The sequence below is a fragment of the Peromyscus californicus genome, unplaced genomic scaffold, assembly GCF_007827085.1.
Source record: "Peromyscus californicus insignis strain IS unplaced genomic scaffold, ASM782708v3 Scaffold_8__1_contigs__length_139910024, whole genome shotgun sequence".
NCBI lineage: Eukaryota > Metazoa > Chordata > Mammalia > Rodentia > Cricetidae > Peromyscus > Peromyscus californicus.
Genome location: NW_026294606.1, coordinates 116,663,142 through 116,686,112, shown reverse-complemented (window position 1 = coordinate 116,686,112; position 22,971 = coordinate 116,663,142). Strand labels below are relative to the sequence as shown.

General features: G+C 50.6%; 2 non-coding genes across 2 annotated transcripts; one reads left to right on the top strand and one right to left on the bottom strand.

Annotated features, from left to right (window-relative positions):
- Window positions 1-8,134: 8,134 nt before the first annotated feature.
- Window positions 8,135-8,217, top strand: Trnal-cag (transfer RNA leucine (anticodon CAG)). The gene has a single exon. It is a non-coding gene; the product is annotated as a tRNA-Leu (tRNA).
- A 281-nt stretch (window positions 8,218-8,498) lies between these two features.
- Window positions 8,499-8,581, bottom strand: Trnal-cag (transfer RNA leucine (anticodon CAG)). The gene has a single exon. It is a non-coding gene; the product is annotated as a tRNA-Leu (tRNA).
- Between the last annotated feature and the right edge of the window lie 14,390 nt (window positions 8,582-22,971).

Genomic DNA, 22,971 nt, shown 5'->3' with positions numbered 1-22,971 from the left:
ACAGGTGCGCGACGCCCCGCCCCGAGACGCCAAAGGCCCCGCCCCTATCTGGGGCCCCACCCCTTAACCCTCGGCTCGCCTGGCTGCTCTGGATAGCAAGTCTTGAAGTCCTGGTCAGCAGACCCATCTACCAGTGCCCTCGCTCTCTCTCACGTAGTCCTAGGGTGCTGTGTATCCTTGGGCAATCCCTTGCGCCCCCTTAGGAGGAAAGCGGGTCTCTGTGAATCAGCGTCCGGGAAAAGTCCATCCAGACTAGGGGTACGCAGTGGAGGACTGTCCTTTCTAGACTGCCGGTGGGTTCCTTTCTAAAGAGATAAAGCAAACCAGGGAGATGACTTACACCTGTAATCTCAGCGCCCAAGAGGAGTGGAGGAGAGGGGATCTCGGAAAATTCAAGGCTAACCTGGCTGTATAATGAATTCCAGGTTTATCTAGGCTACAGAGTGAGACCCTGCCTCAACACACACACAGGGCCGGCCTGGGCTACAGAGTAAGCTCAGAGCTAGGCTGGGCAACTTTCTGGGCTGCTGTTTCAAGTTTTTTTTGTTTTGTTTTGTTTGTTTGTTTTTTTCGAGACAGGGTTTCTCTGTGTAAAAGAGAACTCGCGCTGTAAACCAGGCTGGCCTCAAACTCGTAGAGATCTACCTGCCTCTGCCTCCCAAGTGCTGGGATTAAAGGTGTGCGTCAAATTTTAAAAATACAAAAAAGGCTGAGGATGGAGCTGCACAGCAGAGTGCTTTCCCTAGAGTAGCGGTGCAGGCACAAGTTCCTGGGTTCGGTCCTCAGCACCGCATATAGTAACTTGGAGATGGCTGAACATTGGCTCCTCCTCTGTCCTAGAGCGCGGACTGGACTGGTGCTCACTTTGAAGAACTATTTGAAGGGAGCAAATGAAATGTCCCGTGGAAACCTGCAACTGTGTCAGGGAGGGTTGCCCTGGAGGGGGGAGGTGATGCTGGGTTTCACTGCTGTGGCGTGCACAGACATGTCGAGTCACAGAGGTTTGCACAGACAATGTGTGCATTCTTCACCATCTACAGCTAGACAGCTAGACCAGTCCTTCATGGGTCCCACTGTCTATGTGGGACAAGCAGTGACAGGTGATAGACCAAGGAGGGAAAATTAATTGAGGTGGTGACAACCGCTGCTGTGACTGAATCAAACAGGGACAAGACAGAGTGAGCAGGAGATTTTTAGATAGGATGGCTGACTTAGTGAGGGTTTCTAGTGCTGTGATGAACACCATGACCAAAGCAACTTGGAAAGGGTTTATTTGGCTTCCATTTCTGCATCACGTTCATCATTGAAGGAAATCAGGACAAGAACTCAAGCAGGGCAGGAGCCTGGAGACAGGAGCTGATGCAGAGGCCATGAAAGGATGCTGCTTACTGGCTTGCTCCTCATGGCTTGCTCAGCCTGCTTCCTTATAGAACCCAGGACCACCAGTCCAGCGATGGCACCACCCACAATGGGCCGGGCCCTCCCCACCAGTCACTAAGAAAATGCCGTACAGGCTTGCCTACAGCCAGATCCTATGGAGGCATTTTCTCAATCTAGGTTTCCTCATCTCATTTGGCTATAGTCAAATTGACGTGAAATGAGCCAGCACAATGGTCAAGGAAGACCTATCAGAAGCAATGACGCTTGAGCAGAGGCCTGAGTCTATGAGTAGGAGGGAACCTTGGAAGTCTGTGCAAAGGCCCCGTGGCAGAGCCAAGCTAGGCAGTTGGAGAAATAAAAAAATAGGTCCCCCAGTGGGACTGGAGCAGAGCACATGAGGGGGAGACTGGTCCTGTGGGTAGGGCCAGGTCACAGAGGCCACGTAGATGACCCTACTATCCTGTGGCTGCCGTGACAACTTATCACAAGCTCAATGTCTTAATGTCACAAAAATGTCTTCTTAGTTATGGAGGCCAGCTCCGCAAAAGCAGTGTCTAAAGCCACAGTCATGGTGTCCTGGGCCCAGCAGCCTCTGGAGTTTCTACTCTTTATTCACTTTTGTTTTGAGACAGGGTGATTGATCTGTAGCCCAGACTGACTTTGGACATTCCTCCTATCTCAGGTCCCCACATGCTGGGATTACAGAGGAGCCATCAGTGGGGTTCTGAAATCCCACCTAGCCTGCTTTTCTGGGGTTCAACTCTCTTATGCACAGGATCCCCCCCTCTCCCTCCCTCCGTGTGTGTGTGTGTGTGTGTGTGTGTGTGTGTGTGTGTGTGTGTGTGTGTATGTGTATGTGTTTTCTGTAAGGATATAGTCATGATCCATCAGATAATAATACAGTTCAGTCTCCTCAAATCAGGAACCTTAAATATTCCATCACCAGTTACTTAACCATCTGCAAAGATCCTTTTCCTTTTCCTTTCTTCTCTCCTCTCCTCTCCTCTCCTCTTCTCTCTTTTCTTTCCAAGCCAAAGTCTTGTATAGCCCAGGCTGGCCCTGAACTTGCTATGTGACGGAGGATGGATTTCTGGCCTGCTTCTACCTTTCAAGTGCTGGGATTATAAACACCAGTTTATACTGTGCTGAGGATCGGACCCAGGGCCTTGAACATCTTAAACGAATACTCTAACACCCAGCCACTACACACTATGCCCGACACACTACACCAGTGGCCCTTTTATTTCTTAAAGTTTGTTTGGAATAGTGGTTCTCAACCTTCCTAATGCTGTGACCCCTTAATACAGTGCCTCATGTTGTGGTGACCCATAACCATAACATTACTTCATTGCTACTTCATACCTGTAATTTTGCCGCTGTTGTGAATAGCAATGTAAACATCTGATAGGCAGGATAGCTGATGTGTAAGCTCTGGAGGGGTCTCGACCCACAGATTGAGAACCTCTGCTTTGGAGGTTGTAGTAGCAGAGTGTAGCTGTTCAGAGACCCGCAAGGAAAGGGTAGTCCTTCAGGAAAGGGTTGTTCTCTTCCACTGAGTGTGCAGCAGGGGTGTACATGGAGCCCTGAGAGAAGAGGGATACACCTGCCCAGCCAGCCACATCAGCTGAATCTATCCTGGAGACCAGTGGGATGGTGGATAACACTTTCTTTCCTTTCGGCTTTTTTGAGACAGGAGCATCTTGGAAGGTTGCCCAGGTTGGCCTCAAATCTGCAGCAGACTGGATCCTCTTCTATCTCTCTAGTTCTGGGAGCTGCCATACCTGGAGGTTTCTATTTTTCTTCCTTCCTTCCTTTCCAGACAGAGTCTAACACTAAAGTCCAGGTTAGCTTTGAACTCACTACATAGTTGAGAATGACCTTGAACTCCTGATATCCCTACTTCTATGGCCCTATCACTGGGACTTCAGGTGTGTGTCATTATGCCTGGGCCTATCCTTTTACTATTTTTTTTTCTTCCGAGACAGGGTTTCTCAGTGTAGCCTTGGCTGTCCTAGAACCTGCTCTGTAGACCAGGCTAGCCTCAGACTCAAAGATGTACACCACCACTGCCCAGCTGTCCTCTTTCTTTATAAAGTAAGTCCACAAATTTTGAGGACTAGAACAAAGATATTCGGAATATCATTGGATGGCCATTACTCAGCCCTCTGAAACGATGTCTGCAAGGTCCTCAACTGGCACAGTGGTGCAAGCCTGTGAGACCCTGTTTCAAAAAGACAAGACAGGAGGGTTTAAGCTCTTTGACAGAATGTCTGATTGATGATGGCTTAACCCTTTACCTACTCAAACCTTTCTCCCCAGTGCACCTGGGCCCCTTGGGCACACACACACACACACACACACACACACACACACACGCACGCACATGCACACGCACACACGCCATCTAAAGCAGCTACTCTGAAAATAAAAAGTGCATTTCAGTACTGCAAAACTGTAACCCAGAGACCAGTCCAAGTTGAGAACAAAGCTGGGGTGGGCTCTTCATTTTATTATGACACAGAGAACAATGAGGGGATTGTTTTCGAGGCAGATTCTAAAACAGTGGTGTGTTTTTGTTTTGCCTTTGGTCTGCATTCTGTCGTTTTGGTTAATCCCACTTTCATTCCTTTCAAATGGCATCGTGGGGCACTCTGGGCCAACTGCAGCCACCCCCATCAGAAACGGTGGGAGGGGATCTGAGCGAGGCTGGAACCAGCTGCCTACCCAGAGTCACACTCATGCAATGAGAGCTCCGGATTGCTGGACTATACAGCAGGGACAGACAGACAGCTCGGGGTGGGGAGTCAGCTTGACCCTCTTTCCAGGGATGGTCTCTGCTCACCCTGAGCACCAGTGGGTGCTCCCTGGCAAAACTCTGGGTCTGTCAAGATTGGAGAGACACTGGGATTCTTCACAGGGCAGATGGACCGCAGTCCAGGAGCCAGGCCTAGTCATGAAAGGCCTGTCTCCCCAACTACTTGAAAAATCGAAGCAGGGGCATCAACCTAAGTTCCAGGCCAGAAGGACCTTGTCTCAAAAATGTCAACAGGCTCTTCCTTCTCCAAATGTCAACAGGCCCAGGAATAGTGGCCCATGCCTTTAATTCCAGCACTCAGGCGGCCGAGGCAGGCAGACCTCTATGGGCTTGAGGCCAACCTGGTCTACATAGTGAGTTGGAGGCCAGCCAGTGTTACATAGAGAGAACCTCAAATAACAAACTCAAAACAACAACAAACCCTAAATAATTGTTAATTAAAATAGAGAGACTATCTTTAAAAAATCAACAAGGGCTGGGACTATGATTCAGTGGGTAAGAGCACTGTGCGAGCATGAGGACCGGGATTCAAGTCCCTCGCATCCAGGTAAAAAGCTGGGATGGCCCTCGGTAACTGTGACTCCAACACTGGGGGGTTGGAGACAGGCAGATCCCTAGAGCTCATTGGCCTATCCCAGAAACAGGCTCCTGGTTCAGTGAGAGATTCTGTCTTAATGGAAGGGGAAATGGATGTCCTGCTCTGGGCTCCCCATATGGGGGTTCACCTGCACCCTCCCGTGTATGAACTATACACCAGACACACACAACGAAAACAAGAAGAGTGTTGAGGGATGCTGTGAGGAAAAATAATACAAAACAGGTCACCGAAGGATACTAACACTATTTTAATGAGCAATTCTAAGACATTTACAGGACGCTTCCTGCGAGCTTCTTGGTCTCCAGTTCACACATACTGACGTTATCTCGTTCTTGTGCTGATGCTGTGGGGTGCGTTCCTTCCAGTTTAATTATTAATTAAAAGTTAATCCATTCATTCACATGCTTTGTTGCCAGTCACAGCTCCCTCTGCAGGCTCACTCTGCCCTTAATTAATTAATTAACTAATTGGGTTTTTCGAGACGGGCTTTCTCTGTGTAACAGTCCTGGCTGTTCTGGAACTCACTCTGTAGACCAGGCTGGCCTCGAACTCACAGAGATCCTCCTGCCTCTGCCTCCCGAGTGCTGGGATTAAAGGTGTGCGCCACCACCGCCAACCTCTACCTCTGCCCTTTAATAAATATCTGTTATAACTTGGGTGAATTTTCTCAGATCTTTTTCTGTATTTTTTAAGTTTTCACTGATGTGTGTATGTAGAAATATAGAGACCCGAGTGTGTTTATGTGAAAACCTTTTGTTTACTTTAACAAAAATGGGGTTATTTTACACATTGAAACATTTTTAATCATTATTATTTATTTTCTGTGTGTGTGTGTGTGTGTGTGTGTTTTGCCCGAGAGTAAGTCTGTGTGCCACATCCATGTAGTGCCTGAGGCGGCCAGATGAGGGCACTGGATCCCCAGGAACTAGAATTCCAGACGGTTGTGAGCTGGCCTGAGAATCCTGGGACTCAAACCCGGATTCTCTGTAAGAGCAACCAGTGCTCTTAGCTGCTTGTGTTTGCGTGCGTGCGTGCGTGCGTGCGCGCGCGTGCGTGCGTGTGTGTGTGTGTGTGTGTGTGTGTTCACGATCGATCACATGGCACAGCACGTGTGTGGAGGCCAGAGGAGAGCCTCTGGTGTTTGGTCTAGCCTTCCACCTTAAGGTTCTGAGGCTGCTGAGTGGTCTAGGCTAGCTGGCCCCAAAGCGTCTAGGAATTCTCCTGTCTCTCCTCCCAGCTCACTGCAGGTACACTGGGATCGCGACTGAACTCAGCTTTACACAGGCTCTGGGTATTAAAACTCAGCTCCCGAGTCTGGCAGTGGTGGCGCACGCCATTAATCCCAGCACTCGGGAGGCAGAGGCAGGCGGATCTCTGTGAGTTCGAGGCCAGCCTGGTCTACAGAGCGAGATCCAGAAAAGGCTCCAAAGCTACGCAGAGAAACCCTGTCTCGATGTCTCCCCGCAGCCCCTCTGTAAAAGTAAAGTTTGGAAATACAGAGGCGCTTCACTCCCTTTGCTGGCATGAGAGCCCGTTGGGTGGCTGGCTAGTCTTTTCCTCACCCTGCCACAGGCTGGCACTGACTGCCAGGCTGGTGCCAAGATTTTTTTTTTTTTTTTTAAAGACAAGGTCCAGGTTAACCTTAAACTCACTATGTAACTGAGGATAACCTTGAACTCGGGATCCTCCTTTCTTCACCTCTCCACGGCTAGAATTATGGGTATGTACCATCACAGCTGCCCTATTGCTTGACATTTTAAATTGAGAAACAATTCAGGTTACTTTTTTGGGGGGAGACAAGGTTTCCTTATGTAGCCCAGGATGGCCTAGAAATTTCAATCCTTCTGCTTCAGTATCCCAAGTGCAAGGATGACATGCACCATCACAGCTTGAATATTTTAAACATGAACATCCATTTACAACTAAAAATAGAAAAAAACAATAATGTATTCACAGGAGAAGGATGCAGCCAAGTTGATGAAATGTTTGCCTAGCAGGCATGCAGCCCTAGTGCCGGGGCACATCTTCAGTTCCCTCAGTGGGTGGAGGCAGGAGGATCAGAAATTCAAGGATCAGGAATTCAAGGTCATCATCGACTACATATTGATGTTGAGGTCATCCTGGGCTATGTGAGACCTTGTTTAAAAAAAACACGAAGAAACAAAAAAATCACACACACACACACAACAACAACAACAGAATCAAAAACAAAATAACAAATATCTACAAACACCAAAGTCGGAAGAATATGAAGTAGGAGTTCTTGTTCACTGGTGGTGGGAAACAGCGAGGAGGTGACGGTGGTGATGTTTCCTTGAAAAAAATTAAGACTAACCCAGGCTTGGTGGCTTATGTGCCTGTTTATAGTCGCAGCATTCAGAGGTCTGAGGCAGGAGGGTAGTGAGGTAGGTCCAGGCTAATCCAAGCTAGGGAGCAAGATCCTGGTCAAAAGGCAACCAACCAACCAGCTACACAAACGAGCAAGCAAACCGTGTCGTTTCCGACTGCTGGGTTTGTAGTAATTTGTTACAGCAGCAGTAACACCTCCGCTGGGTGACTGTCCAGCTTGGTCGTGAATGCGGCTGGCCACCGGGCCGTCTACTCAGATGCCCTGTTGACCCTCAAACTCTCTTCCAGACCGTGCATCCGCAGGTCGGGGCCCCAGGTCGATGAGCAGGAAGGACTGAGGACACCTTCACTGCTTTGGTCTCGGAGGGTTTGAGGGCAGATGACAGTTCTCTTAAGTTCTCCAATTGCTCAGAAGCATCCCCCGCTGCCGGCCACCCTCAGCCCCGCCGCCCTGCTGAGCAGCGGCCGCACCCTGTGGCCCGCGGCCAGGTGTCGTCTGGAATTCAGCCACGGTAGCTCGTCCTGGTGTTTACGTCTGTAGTTCTTCTCTATAGAGTGTAAGAGAAACGGGTTTTCCGTGTTGTTTCCAGTGAAAACAACCACACGTCAGTTGAAGAGGGAGAGTCTTGGCAACCGTGTGTGTGTGTGTGTGTGTGTGTGTGTGTGTGTGTGTGTGTGTGTGTGTGTGTGTGTGTTGCTGTTGTTGTTTATTTAGTTTTTTGGTTTTTTGAGACGGAGTCTACTCCGTAGCCCAGGCTGGTGTGGAACTCGAGGCGATTCTCCTGCGTTAGCTCACTGCGTGCTAGAATTACAGGTGAGGGTCACCGCGCCCTGCTACTGCCGGTGGGACTGTAGAAGTCACCCAGAGCCGGAGGGACGCTGGCTGCGGATGAGGACCACAGCGTGGATGTGAGCACGAGGGATGTAGAGGGGCAGAGTAGTGTCACAGAGTGCCAACAACTAAAGTGTACATGAAAGCCCCAGCAGGGCATGTCAGGATGGCCGAGCGGTCTAAGGCGCTGCGTTCAGGTCGCAGTCTCCCCTGGAGGCGTGGGTTCGAATCCCACTTCTGACAATATCTATGTTTTCTTTTTGCCTATAATCCTCTCTGAAACTCGAAAACAAATTTGAAAACGGGATTTCCACTGGTCGGGCCAGGGTAGGAATTATCAATATTTTTCCCTCTCTCTCCTGCATTCGTTTTTCAGTTTCAAAGAAATACATATTAGGAAGAGATGGTTTTAAAAAGCAGACGATGGCATTTAAAAAGACGGAGACGAGAATATTATGAAAAGTTCGTCAGCGGCTACCGCCTTAGCTTATTTGCAATGAACCGTGAGCAAGAAAACAGCAATTTGTCAGAAGTGGGATTCGAACCCACGCCTCCAGGGGAGACTGCGACCTGAACGCAGCGCCTTAGACCGCTCGGCCATCCTGACAACTGGAGGAAGTCCTCCTAGTCAAATCTCTTTGTAAGATTCTCTGTGTGCGCATGCGTGCCTAGTGTCAGCCGATGCTTGGTCCTCCCTATGGGGCGGAGCAAGTGCCCTTGCAGTGCGGCACAGTGGACAGAAGAGGGCGCTCGCGTCCCGCTGGAAAATGTGAAAGGCGCTAGACCCCGGCCGTTCATTCAGATGAATGCAGATGAGCTTGGTTTCCTGCGGATCTGCCAGCGACTTGCCTACCCTCCCCTTCCCCCCCCCCCCACCCCCGTGTCTCTTTGGCACGTGGCAATCAGGTCCGTATACCAGTGACAGCTAACAGTGCTTCGCCTCTGCTTCCCAGACCCGGTGACGTCCTAAAGCCCCGGCCCTGTTGCCCAACAGTGGTCAAAACCGCAGCTTCCCATTTGCACGGTTACTGGTTTGTTTCAGACCCTGGCTTAGATGAAGCTTTCTGCGGCACGGTCGGATCCGGGCTCTGGCCGTGTCCCCAGGACCCACGCAGAGCCTGGAACACAGTAGGCGTGCAGGACAGGCCTTCCCCCTACCCCCACGGCATCTCGCGTCCGGTCATTCCGTGACTCATCGCCCCTCTCCGCCCCCGCGTAGCACCCTCTTCTGTTCCTTCTTGTCCCTTCTTCCCAAACCTCAGACTTGCTCACAGGCACCAGAAAATCTCAGCCCCGAGGGTGCCTTTCCTCCTCCTGGGACCTCATGTCTGGAGTCCTAGGCTCCTCCGAGGCCCCAGATGCACAGGCAGGAGACCGGAGGCCTGCCACTGATTTGCTGTGTGACGATGGCCGGCGCTTGCCCTCTCTGTGCTGAGAGTCTGGAAGAGGATCTGAAATGAGTTCTTTGAGAAGTCCAGGGGTCAAGCCCGGAAGACGTGATCGCTAAGGTTCTATTGGTCCCTTGGAGTCCTCACATTTGCCTGAGATTGTGTAGAGAGGCCTGAGGAAGAAGACAGTTTCGCCCATCCCTGCCTCAGGAACCCCAGGGCTTGGGATATAATCTGGGTGCGTAAACAGAGACCCTGGTTACTATTCCAGATGCGACCAGACTCCCACTTCCTTTTCCCCGTCCCCCAAGTCCCGCCAGGATCGGTTTGCAGTGGCCTTTCCTGAAATGCAGATTGCCCCGACAGTGTAACCAAACCAGGCTAGCAAACCTTGAGCTCTTGATGTGTGCGGGATTCTTCCGGATGCTGTGAGCGGAACTGAAGGCCCTCCCTCAAGCCTGCTTCGTCGGAGCAAGGTGTAGATAAACTCAAGAACAGAAGAGGGTGTTTGCGAGTCTGAAGCGGGAGAAAAGATGTACAGTGTCGGGCGTACCCATGCAGCTAACTTCTCCATTTGTTTGTTTTAAATAAATTTATTCATTCCTTTTTTTTCTGTATGTGTGCTTGTGTGTGCAGAGGTAAGAACACAACCTTTGTGGAGCTGGCTCTCTCCTTCACATGGGCTCAAACCCAGGCCACCAGGCTTACCCAGCAAGCATCTCTACCAAGTGAGCCATCTCATTGGCCCCTTTGACTATTTATTTATTTGTTTGTTTGTTTGTTTGTTTGTTTATAGACAGGGTCTCCCTATGTAACTTAGGCTGGCCTTGAGACTCAGAATTCTCTGTCCCCCAAGTGCTGGGATAGCAGGTGTTCTAATTTGCTCTTCTGTAGCTATGGTGTACAACCATGATCAAAAGTAACTTGGGGAGAAAAGGGTTTCTTTCATCTACATTGTCCATCATTGAGGGAAGCCAGAGTAGGAGCTTGAAGCAGAAACCACAGAGGGAGGGCTCGCTGGCTGGCTCCCAGCTTCTGGATCAGCTGCCTCTCTGATACAGTTCAGGCCTACCCACCTAGGAATGGTACTGCCCACAGCAGGCTGGGCCTTCACTCATCAAATTAGTGCCAGGCCAACTCTACTGATTTCAGTTCCTGGAACCCGTGTAAAGGTGGAAGGAAAGAACCAACCCCTTTAATCTGTCCTTACACACACACACACACTCACACACACACACCAATAATAATAATAATTGTTATGTAATGGCGGTAATCCTTCTATTGAGGTTCCCTCTTCCCAGACGTATCAGGTTGACAACCAAAGGCAGTCATCACTAGGGGTGTGCGCCACCAGGCCCTGCTTCGGTGGCTGACAGCGTAAAGGACCTCTGCCTTTCATGCCTTTTTCGTCAGTGTGGAATGCAACTGGCTATTGTTCTGTGGGCACTAAGCAGATTCCTACCCACTCATACATTCATGCCAGCGTTCTCAATTGGCAGCATGCATGTCTTCCAGTTCTCCTGTAAACGTTAACACGGCAGTGGTTCCCACACTGATCAATAAGGTAGTTAGAAAGTCGGTTAGTTATTGTGCTGGGGATGGGGCCCAGGGCCTTGACACACTGGGCAAGTACCCTACCTGAGCTGTGCCACACACACACACAAAATAAATTATTTATTTAATCATTTCTGTTTCCTATGTGAGTATGTTTGTGGGGTGTACATGTGTACACAATCATGGCAGCCAGAGGATGAGCTCAGGGGCCGGTGCTCTCAAGCCCTGGCCATCTGTGTTTTGAGACAGGGTCTTTCACTAGGATGTGAGGTTTGCCAGTTGTGCTATACTGGCTGACCAGTGACACCCCCATGGGTCCTCCTGTCTCCACATCCCCAGGGCAGAGATTACAAGCATGCACAGCCACTGTGATATCCACGTACAGGGACCACACACATCATGGCATACAGCTACTCCCCACAATAATAATAACAATAAGTAAAATTTGACAGTCAAGCAAGTGATTGGGAGCCACACCTGGGGATGCACACCTTTAACCCCACCACTCAAGAGACAGAGGCCGGTTGGTCTCTGTGTGAGTTCTGATCTACATAGTGAGTTCCAGGCTATCCAAGGCTATCCAATGAGACCCTGCATCAAACCAAAAACAAACAAAAACAGTGATTAAGTATGGTTAGGGGCTTTTACAAATAGTGGGTAGTAAAGGCCTGGTAAGGTTTCAGTGAGTTCAAAAGGAAAGACACAAAGTCAGTGTTGGTGAGGAGGGTGATAACACTCTAGATGGGAGACAGTGAATGTAATGGTTCTCAGGCAAAGACAAGCATGGTCTCTTGAGGAGGAGGGGTGGTATGTCAAGGTCTGCTCGACACTGGAATTAGGGTGGAGGAGGCTTAGGTTTGTGTTACACTAGGCTGGGTCTTAGGGAAAGGACTTTAGCTTTCTATCATCTGTAATGTGATCACCAGAGTGCTTTCAGTGGGGTGTGGTGGGTCCTGAGGGCCCTTTAAATGATCCCTTTAGTTGTCCATGGGAAATAGGTGACCATTGGAGAAATCAGAGAAAGTTGGCTGGGAAGGTCAGACAGGCTGGAGGATGGCTGACCTGTGGAGGATGTCGGGATACAGAGAGAGGCTGCCTGGCCTGTGGAGCATGTCAGGATACAGAGAGAGGCTGCCTGGCCTGTGTGGAGGATGTCAGGATACAGAGAGAGGCTGCCTGGCCTGTGTGGAGGATGTCAGGATACAGAGAGAGGCTGCCTGGTCTGTGTGGAGCATGTCAGGATACAGAGAGAGGCTGCCTGGTCTGTGTGGAGGATGTCAGGATACAGAGAGAGGCTGCCTGGCCTGTGTGGAGGATGTCAGGATACAGAGCTGCCCCAGGAAGTCATGAAGATCACAGAGGGACCTGAGTTCTCACTCCACTTTGAGGCAGATGCTTGCAGGCAGATATTGAAGTTGCACTTTCAGCCACATTGCTCAAGGTCTCCCTTGGTGCTGGGGTCCAGTACTCCTGGGGTCACCTCATCTTCAGTATCCCCAGCTTACCTGAGTGCACATCACTTCAGACAGAGCAGGCAGGTCCAGAGCACAAGGTGGCCAGCTGCAGCCACCTTCCTGGCCTGTAGGGATGGACACTTGTCAGGTTCAGCCACATCTCCCACTGCGACCCCTGCTTCCTTTTAGGTGACCACTTTCTGGTCCAGAGGAGGCTTCTCACAGCCCCATTCCAACCTGAAATCCCCAAAGCACAATGTCTTCCTTCCTCTAGCCAGCACCCCAAATAGCCACAACAGTCTGAAGAGGGACAGTCCTCACCTCTCCCTCCTGGTCAGGCACTTGTCCGGCTTGGAAGAGGAAAGTCCCCGGGGCTGACTGGAAAGTCCACCCGCAGCAAGGGAAGTCCCCCGTGTGGCTCCTGAGGTGCTGGGCTCTGGTCACCAGTGGAGTTGAGTGGTCACATGGGGAAACCTGGTGATCGTCCAGCAAGGGCCTGAGGGGTGGACTTTCAGCATTCCTGTGACATTGGCTCTTGTCACACCCTCTTCCAGGGGAAAGGGTGGCAGGAAGCCAAATTTTGGCAAATGCCTTCTTCTCCTCCACTGTGGACTTCTCCGTCCTAACAGCACCACAATGATTCCTATTACCAGAGAAGCAAGTAACTCACTGATAGTCAGACAGCTAATAAATGCACCTCATTTATCTGCATCAAAGCTCCCTCCTTGGGGGGTTGGGGCTGGAGAGATGGCTCAGTGCAGAAGAGTACCTGAGTTCGGTTCCCAACACTCACGTGTCCAGGAGATCCCACGGCCTTTCTGGCCCCCAGTTCATGGCAATCCTCCTACCCCAGCGCTGGCATGAACTTCCAAGGCAGATCCTTGGGGGTTTACCTTCCAGCCCTATTGTACCTCTTGACTCTGCCTTATCTTTTTCTTTTTAAAATAAGCTGTTCATTTTTATTGTATTTATTCATTATTATTGTATGTGCATGTATGTCTGTGTGAGGGTGTCAGATCTTGGAGTTACAGACATTAGCTGCCATGTGGGTGGGTGCTGGGAGTTGAACCCAAGTCCTCTGGAAGAGCCATCTCTCCAGCCCCTACTCTGCCTCATCTTGGTCTCTCCCCGTTGCCTCCTTAGGAGGAAGAGGAGAAATTCAAGCTGTGAGTTTGCCGAGTCAGGTGCAGGTTGGACCCGGAAGGGCTGTTTTTAGCACTGTTTTCTTTATTGGAGGAGACTAAAAGAATGGGTAGGTTTTTCCCAGCATGACCATGCAAGTGGTGTAGCCAAGCTTTTGTGTTCCAGGCTCTGCTTTCCTTGGCTGAAGGAGGAGGGCAGACGCCATCAGGCGCCAGGGATGAACTTGTGCCAAGGCCCTGGTCTGGCATCTCAGCCCCTGTGGGAAGCAGGACATTCCAAGGGCAGGAAGTCTGACAATGAAGTGGATGAGGTAGGCAGAGTCTTTACGGCAAGAGGTGAGATCCATCAAAGACCTCCACGGTTAGCCCCCACCCAACCCACCCTCCGTGACCCAGTTTCTCACTTTGAATAGGTCACATGGACCTCGAGTGTGTCTGTGTGACCAGAACGGTATCAAAGCCAGACGTTTACTTTCAAGTTCTCTGGAATGCTTAGCATGGCCTGAAAGCCTTTGATCACCCTAGAAAGATGCCCAGGAACAGTGGAGACTCTCCTGGTTGCTATTCTGTGGCGCATGGGGCCAGTTTTAGCCGGAAGCGCCAGGACTAAGAGAGCACGTGGGCTGGGGACACTGGGTCCACACCTCTGCTCTCCGACAGCTCTGTGATCTTAGGGGGAATTGACTCGGCTACAGCTTACCCACCTTCGAAGGTGGGTTCTGCAATAGAATCTGCGGGTCAGTTAGGACAAGCTGGGCACCGGGTGGCCTGCCACATAGTGCTGCCGGTAAGGGGGACCCAGCATCGCAAGCAAGGCTGCGTTTCTCCACCGTGAATACTGTGGAGGAAGGTTCTGAATGCCAATCTGACTTCGCAGAGAGGCTTTCTGCAGGCCACCCACCGAACCCCAGGCTGTCCTGCCTCACCCTGAAACCTGTCCAGCATCTCTCCCACCTCCTTCTCATCTCTAAGTCCTTCCCCTTCCCCCTCCCCTCCCTCTGTTTCCCATCTCCTTCTCTTCCTCTCCTCTTCTTGCTCCCTTCCTCCCTTCTTTCCCCCCCCTTCCCCATTTCCTACCTTCGCCTTTCTCATCCCTCCCTCCCTTCCTCCTTGGTGTTGAGGATCAAACCAGGGCCTTGGTCGTGCTAGGTAAACACTCTGCCACTGAATTACATCCCTAGTCCCCGCTACGCCACCACCTCTTTGTTGATGTTTGGGACAGAATCTCACTCTTTAGCCAAGCCGGGAAATCAACTCATGAGCCTCTTGCCTCAGTCTCCCAAGTCGTAGGCATGGGTCTCCATACTCACTGGATTCCCTCTTTTCTGATCTCTCACACACAGAGTATGTTTGCTCCTTGTGGTCTGTCCGGAGCCATCTTTTCCCAGATCACACAGGACAGGTTCTGAATTTCATCTTTCCCATGGCAGTTCAAATGTGTCTTTGTTGTGCCCTGGCTAATGTGGTTCCACTCTCTTCTCTTTCACTGTCCAGCCTTCCTGACCCAGATCTAATTTGTTTGTTGATTATGTTTCTTTCCCGCCAGGCTCAGCTATGGGAAGCCGGGGACCTCGCCATGGGCTCTTTCCCTGGTCATGGGCTGGTCTAGAGGCTTGGTAAGTAGAGACAAATAAATTGTGGATGGACAGATGGGTAGATGATAGATGAATGGGCAGGTGGGTGGACAAATGGATAGACAGACAGACAGACAAATGGATGGGTGCAGCCCAGGAAGTTGGAGGCCCCTCTGCTGAGGCATCCTGGCGTTTTCCTTCCCTTAGAACCTTTAATGCTGAGCCCTGTTGCCCAACCCTCTCCATTGGCACACCAGTCCTTCCTCTGTCTGGGCTGGGCACCTCCAGCCTTCCTGTTTATATCGATTTGGTTTATTTATTTATACATGTTCAAGGATTATTAAAAACTCGCATGTTGTTTGTGAGTACTGTTTTGTTTTTCCCTGAGACTCTCTTGAAAGCTCATGCACTCTGCCTCTCTGGTCTAACAGATTTAAAATTTTATTTGTGTGTGTGTGTGTGTGTGTGTGTGTGTGTGTGTGTGTGTGTGTGTGTGTGTGATGGTATGCTACATATGTGCAGTGCCCACAGCAGCCGGAAGAGGGCGCTGGATCCCCTGGAGTGCGGGGATCCAGTGTGGGTGCTGGGAAGGAACTTGCTCCTCTGAAAGAGCGGGGACCCACGGAGCCACCTTTCTAGCCCCGCTAATGAGTTCCCCTGCTCTTCTTGCTACGTCAGATCTTTCTCGGGAGGCTGTGTCCTTAGCATGTGGCCTGGGGACATGTCTAAGTCTAGAACATCTGGGCATTCATTCGCCTTGGTGCTTGCTTGCTGGGCTAAAACCACTGAACAGAACAAACACTACTACATTACATGGAAATGAGTCTCCCATTCCCTGCCACCACATCCCCGCCACCTCCACCGTTAGATTACTTAAAAGTAGCTATGCAGAGACTGAAGTCGGCACAAAAGGCTTGGTCTGACCTTAGGCAGGACCGTGTTTATTCCCGGGGAGGGGGCATTCTTGTCACCCACATGAGCACATCGCTAAAACACCTACAGAAGATGGGATGCCGCCCCTTTCAGGGGCGGAACTGACTTCCGTCGTCTGCAAGGGAAGCTGGGAAGTGTAGTCTTTCTGCAGGAAGGAATCGTTGCTCCTATCCCTATGCCCTCCACTGTCCTTAGTTCTGCTCAGTCTATTCTTAGGCCTTCCCTTGCACAAAGGCTGTGGTTATCTGTTTTCGTTAGCATGTGCAATGCGAGTTGTCTTAGTTAGAGTTTCTATTGCTGTGATGAACACCATGATCAAAAGCAAGTTGGGGAGGAAAGGGTTTATTTGGCTTACACTTCCATATCATTGTTTATCACTGAAGGAAGTCAGGACAGGAACTCAAACAGGACAGGAATCTGGAGGCAGGAGCTGATGTGGAGGCCATGGAGGGATGCTGCTTATTGGCTTGCTCCTCATGGCTTGCTCAGTCTGCTTTCTTACAGAAGCTAGGACCACCAGCCCAGGGATGGCACCACCGACAATGGGCTGGGCCCTCCCCTCTCAATCACTAATTAAGAAAATGCCCTACAGCTGGATCTTATGGAGGAATCGTCTGAATTAAGGCCCCTTCCTTTCAGATGACTCTAGCTTGTGTCAAGTTGACACAAAACTAGCAAGGACACCACCAGTCACATCTTTTTAAAACTCAGCCACACTAGAGTACTTCATTTCTACTTCCTTCTCAGTGCTGCCACTGGGGAAGAGGTGCTGTGTTTCTCCTGGACAGTACTGGGATACCTGGCTCACCCACTGAAAATGTCAGGAAACAAGAGGTTAGATCCCCCTGCCGAAGGGGAGCACCAAGGATGCAGAGAGGAGGGAGGAGCAAAGAAGGCAGAGGAGGAGAAGCCTTCTTCGTGTGTGCCGAGAGGAAGGGCAGGTACTCCAGGTGGGGCCCCAGCGTGACCGAAAGCCCTGGGGTAGGACAAAGAACAGCAGAGAGTGAGGAGACCCCCGGATGGGCAGAGAAGCCTGAGAGCAGAGACGGGCATGAACTTCTCTGGGGAGCTGGGGTTCTGGGGGTGTACAGAGACCGTATCCCTTTGCACTTTGAGTGTGTATCATGAGGCCCTAGCAGGCGGCCGCTTCCCCAGCCTTTCAGGGTCCGCTCTCAACCTAACAAGCTGGGGTCCAGTATCACCAGCTCTCTGAGGCCCAGCCCCATCTAAGCAGGACTTCTGAGGAGAGAAGGGCTGTTGTTTGAATCTTAAATGGTCTTTTAACCCAGAGCCAGATGTCAGGGTGAAAGCTGAAAGATCAGAGAAGCAGAACAGCCAGCCACTAGTTCTTATCTCTAAGACATCCTCAGCCTAAAGAGAGTGAGTTCCTGTTTCCTCATGCCTTATATACCTTTTTCTGCCCTGCCATATTACTTCTTGGGATTAAAGGCGTGTGTACTTCCCAAGCAAAGGCATGAGATCTCAAGTGCTGGGATTAAAGGCGTGTGCCACCAGACCTGGCTCTGTTTCTCTCCTACACTGGATCAATTTCATGTAGCCAAGTGTGACCTTGAAGTCACAGAGATCCAGACAGATCTCTGCCTCCCGAGTGATAGGATTAAAAGTGTGTGCCACCACTGCCTGACCTCTGTGTCTAATCTAGTAGCTTACTCTGTCCTCTGATCCTCAGGCAAATTTATTAGGATACACAATATATCATCACAAAGGGCTGTGGCTCTGGGAGGGAAAGAGAGCAGGAACCCTTAGGCTCTGAGCCATCGAGGAAACATTTCCTCTTTTCCTCAACACAGGAGTCCTCAGGCTGGCGTAGAGTGGGACTTGATCCTGTGGGGAGTGTTCAAAGAGCTGAATGGGTAGAAGGAGGAGATCTCCTCCTCAACAGCCAGACATTAAGTGAGGAGAGTCCAGTCCCAAGATGTAATCCCAAGAAAGGAACACAGAGCCCCAGTCCTCAGCTGCAAACACACATGAAAGAGTCTGAATTGGAAGTGTATTCATCTGCTCAGTAATGAACATTCCTAGGATTCCTACAAGGTCCCAGGCAGGGTGGGGGAAGTCCAAGCAGGCTCTGCCATGTGGAGGGGGGGCTATGGTGTGAACATCTGTAGCCAGGGCTTCACAGAAACAGCCACATGTGTACTGAACAGCCTGGTGCATTAAGGGTACAGAACACAGGCTGGAGGTCAGGGAGGGCTTCCGGCTGTGTGTGTGTGTGTGTGTGGGGGGGGGGGGGTGCTAGTGAGCACTTTTAGCTGGATGTAGTGATTTATGTCTGTGGGTCCAGCTACTCAGAGGGGGAAGTGGTGAAGTTGCTCTAGCTCAGGAATTCAAAATGAGCCTGAAAACCCAAGCAAGACCAAACAAACAAACAAACAAATAAATAAACTAGGCCCATAATCCCAGCATTAGAGATGCTTGAGAAGGCAGGAGGACCTCAAACTAGAGACTTGCCTGGGTACTACACCACACCACACCACACCACACCACACCACACCACACCATACCATACCATACCATATTATACTATATGTAATATGATATAGCAAGACCTTCCAACAAAGGAAGCTGAAAAGCAACATTTGTGTTTTGGAATAGCCCATTGCTTCTCTCAGGATCTGGGGAGATGTTGGGGGTCCAAAAGAACCAGAACCACTGTGTCTGCAGCCAAGGTGTGAGGCTGTCCACTGGCAAGACTTCAGGCGGGGCAGGCTCCAGTGAGGCAGTTGGGATGCCCCTGCCTGGCATGGATAAGACAAGCATGCTACTTCCAGAAGCCCCTTGGATTTGGACACCAGCCTGGCGCCTGGAGCCCAGCCAGCAACTGGAGAGGACAGTTACCTGCAGAAATGGCTGTCACTTGCCAAAAGCTAGGGAGATGGGACTTGGCACCTACAAGCCTGTTTTCCTTTCCCTCTCTCCATTTAAGGGCATGCAATTCTTCCTCCCAGTGAATTACCCAAAGCTCCTGGCTTCTGTCTTATTTCCTTCCCTCTAGGGGGGAGGCCAACAGCTTTCACTTTCCTTTTAGACCTTGACCACAATGAGACTTGAATTTCCCTTTTCTTCTCTCTCTCTCTCTCTCTCTCTCTCTCTCTCTCTCTCTCTCTCTCTCTCTGAGATTTAAAAAAAATTCTTATTTTTAATTATGTGCTTGTGAGCAGGGCGGTGGTGGCGCACACCTTTAATCCCAGCACTCAGGAGGCAGAGCCAGGCAGATCTCTGTGAGTTCAAGGCCAGCCTGGTCTACAGAGCGAGACCCAGGACAGGCACCAAAACTACACAGAGAAACCCTGTCTCGAAAAATCAAAAAAAATAATAATTATGTGCATGTGTGTGTATGTGTACATGGGTGCAGGTGCCCCAGGAGGACAAGGGTACAGGATTTCCCTGGAGCTGCAGTTGCAGGCCATTGTGAGTCACCTGGTTATGGGTGCTTGGAGCTGGACTAGGGTCCTCTGCAAAGGCAGCACCTGCTCTTAACTGTTGAGCCACCTCTCTAGCCCCCCTTCCCTCCCCTCCTCCCTCCTTTCCCCTCTGGATTTTATTTTGGTGGGGGAGTTGGTATGGTCTCACGGTGTAGCCTTGGCATAGAACTCACTATGTAGACCAGGCTGGATTCATAGAGAGCCTATCTCTCTTGACACAGTGTCTCACTTTGTAGACCAGCCTAGCCTAGAACTCATGATCCTCCTCTCTCTACGTTCCAAGTACTGAAATTATAGGTGTGTGCCACCATGCCTGGCAAGGTTTGAATTTTGTAAACACCCATATCTTTTTTTTCCCTCTTTCTGTCCATCTCTTCCCTTTTCTGGTCAGAGATCCTGCCCTGGGAGGTCAGGGGTATGTGGAGGGGTAAACATCACTGTGTTAAAAGGAAACCCCAACTACCATAAATAAGCTTTCTAACTTGCAGAACTCAACCAGTGACTGGCACATAATGCAGCAAACAGAGCAGAACCTGGTGTTGGTCTGAGCCAGATGGTGGTTCCCCAAGCATTGAGCAGCAGCTGCATGTCCTGGGTGGCTTGCCTGCATGCTTTCAAAGCATCCTGCCAGGAAAAGTGTTCTTGCTCCACCTTACAAACGAGGACACTGAGGCTGGGAGAAGTCGGGCTCCAGCCTATTGTCCTGAGTCTCTGTCTCCCTGCCTTGGGAAGTGCGTACTGTGACTGACAGGGTAAGTTTATAAACTTAGTGTTGATTCTCCCAGAGGGGCAGTTACCAGATGGCTCTGCTCAGGCCTGGGCAGGTAAAGTGGTGTTTGAATACTAGTCTTTTATTACCCGCAGCAGGGAAGTGACTCAACATTCTCATAGGACAGACTTGGGATTCTGGAAATTCCCAACTGCCCAACTAGCAGCTCCCAAGTCACCGGGCACACAGCCATCTGCTACGGAATGGTCCCAGGGGATTCCCCTGTAGGCGAAGTGGGGGCTTCCAGCCACCAGGATTGTGTTGGCTAATATTGTCAATTTGACAGAATCTACAATCACCTTGGAGACAAACCTCAGGTACGTCTATGAAGGAGTTTGTAGATTACATTAATTGAGGCAGTAAGACCCATTCCAAATGTGGGTGACATCGTGCCATGCCTAAATAAAAAGGAGCAGGCTAGCCTTGCACCCCACCCTCTGCTTCCTGACCTGGGAAACAGAAACTAGTCTCCTGGCTTTCCTATCAAAGGGTTAAATGGAACGAAAGATGAAAGACTTTTTATCTTTAAAGGGTAAGTAGGTTTCAGAGTCAGCCTAATCTGCTTTTTGGTGTTGTCTCAGGTCCTGGGGTCACTCTTCCTGAGACCCACCTACCGGTTTATCTTCTCAGCAGGGGCCTGCCAAATCTAAGACAGAGCTTGGCCTCTGGGTTTAAAGGGCCAGGCCCATTACCTAACATGAACTGGTAAAAGACACCATCGGGCAAAAAAAAAGAAAGAAAAAAATCCTCTTCCGGTTAGCATTTGTCCAAGATCAAAGCATGTGCTCCAAGTTGCATCCTGTTCTGGAAAAACACACTTTGCTTATCAGGTGCACCACTTTTAAGTTAGCAGATTGGGGTAAGACCAGCCAGGGTGAGGGACAGGACCCCTTTGTATTAGGAATACAAACCCATCGGGACTCCTGGTAGGTGGACTTCCAATGCAGCCGTGTGCCCTTCCTCAGGAGTATATTTTGCCTTGCTGAAGTGCTTTGGTTTATATGGTCATTTTCCTAAGATGCCCCCAGACCCATTTTAAACACTGACTATGGATGCAAGGTGACCAGCTACCTCACACCCCTGCCGCCATGCCTTTCTTGGCATGATGGACTGTACCCTCAAACTCTAAGTCCAAACAAACTCTCCCTCCTTGAGTTGCCTTTGTTAGATATTTTGCCACAGCCGTAAGACAAACAACAAGGACCAAGCTGATAAAAATCTCATTTCTGGAGCTCCAGAGAAGGAGAAGCTAAGGCAAGAGGCCAGCATTTACCCAAAGCCTCTGCCTACAGCCAGTCAGAGGTGGCAAGCTCCAACCTGGCACCCTGAACTCACTTGGCACTGGCTGCAACATGCTGGAGGCTAAGGCTGCCAAGGTGGGACCAGGCCCAAGGTCTGCCTGGAAATGCTCCTAGCCCCATGGGGAGTGAGGTCAGACTGGAGGATACAGAGTACCCTGGGATTCTGTGTGTGTGTGTGTGTGTGTGTGTGTGTGTGTGTGTGTGTGTGTGTGTGTGTTTAGTGGGGATACAGCAGGGAAGGCTCTTGGATTGGGTCAAGAAGAAAAATGTTTAGCTTGGAGAAGGCAGGACAACACGTGACTGAAAGAACAGGATGTGAGGCTCAGGGACAGGGGTTTTGCCCAGACTCTGAGAGGCTGTAGGATGTCTGATGGGAGAGCCTTGCTGTTGCAAACCGACAGGGTTTGAATCCTGGCTTCATGTCTCAGGACTGTGGACTTCTGCAAGCATGTCAGCAGCCTGGCACCTCCATTCCTTCTCTGTAAAACAGAGAGAGGATTGACACTCACCACTAAAGGCTTTCAAGAGAATTCAATAAACCCACTAAGAGGCGTAGAGAGAGGTGGGCACGTGTCCACTGGCCCGCAATGTACATACAGCTGGGCTCAGGAGGATGGCCTTGTGGCCACAACTGAGTCTGGACTCCGGTTTCATGCTCTGCTATAGTTGGCTCCAAAGAACACCAGCTCCAACCTCAGCCAGTGTGGAAGACCCCAAAGAGTGAAAGGATGCCATCCAGCCCTACAGAGGCCCCCATGCCCTACAGAGGCCCCCATGCCCTACAGAGGCCCCCATGCCCTACAGAGGCTTCCTTGCCTAAGGCTTTAGCAGGACTAGCCAGTTGGAGAGGGAGGCACAGATTTATGACCCAGAAAGAATTCTGCTTGAGTCTGAGGAAAGACAGGGGATGCTCTGAAATGGCCGGAGTGGGATGGGAGATGGCAGGGTGGCCAGGAGTGACACAGGGCCCCTGTGAGCAGCAGTTTCTCACTCCAGCTGGAGAATCCTCTGTCCCTGGGACGGGACCTCTGCTTCCTGCAGCACGTGCTCTGCCTTCTCTGTGGCTCGCTTCTCTGAGGCGGTCTTCATCCTGCTATGACAGATGCTATCACTCTCATCCGCCATGGCTCCCCCTTGCCCACATCCTTTGTCCAGGCCCCTGATGTTAACAGGGAACCGTGGGGGTTCTCTTTGGGGGCCTCTTTGTCTCCTTTATATAAAAAAAATTAAAAACAGACTCAGAAGGACACTTGAGGACAGTTTTGTTTGAGTTTGAGGGATAAACAACAGTGTGGGCTATAAATCTTGGCAGCTGTTAGGAGGAGGGAACGGGGTAGAGAGAGCCGGAAGTCATGCCGTTTGCAATGGAGGTCCGTAGGCAATGGAGGTCATGTCGACAGAAGGGAAGCGGGCCTTCGAGGGACAGTGAGTAAGCC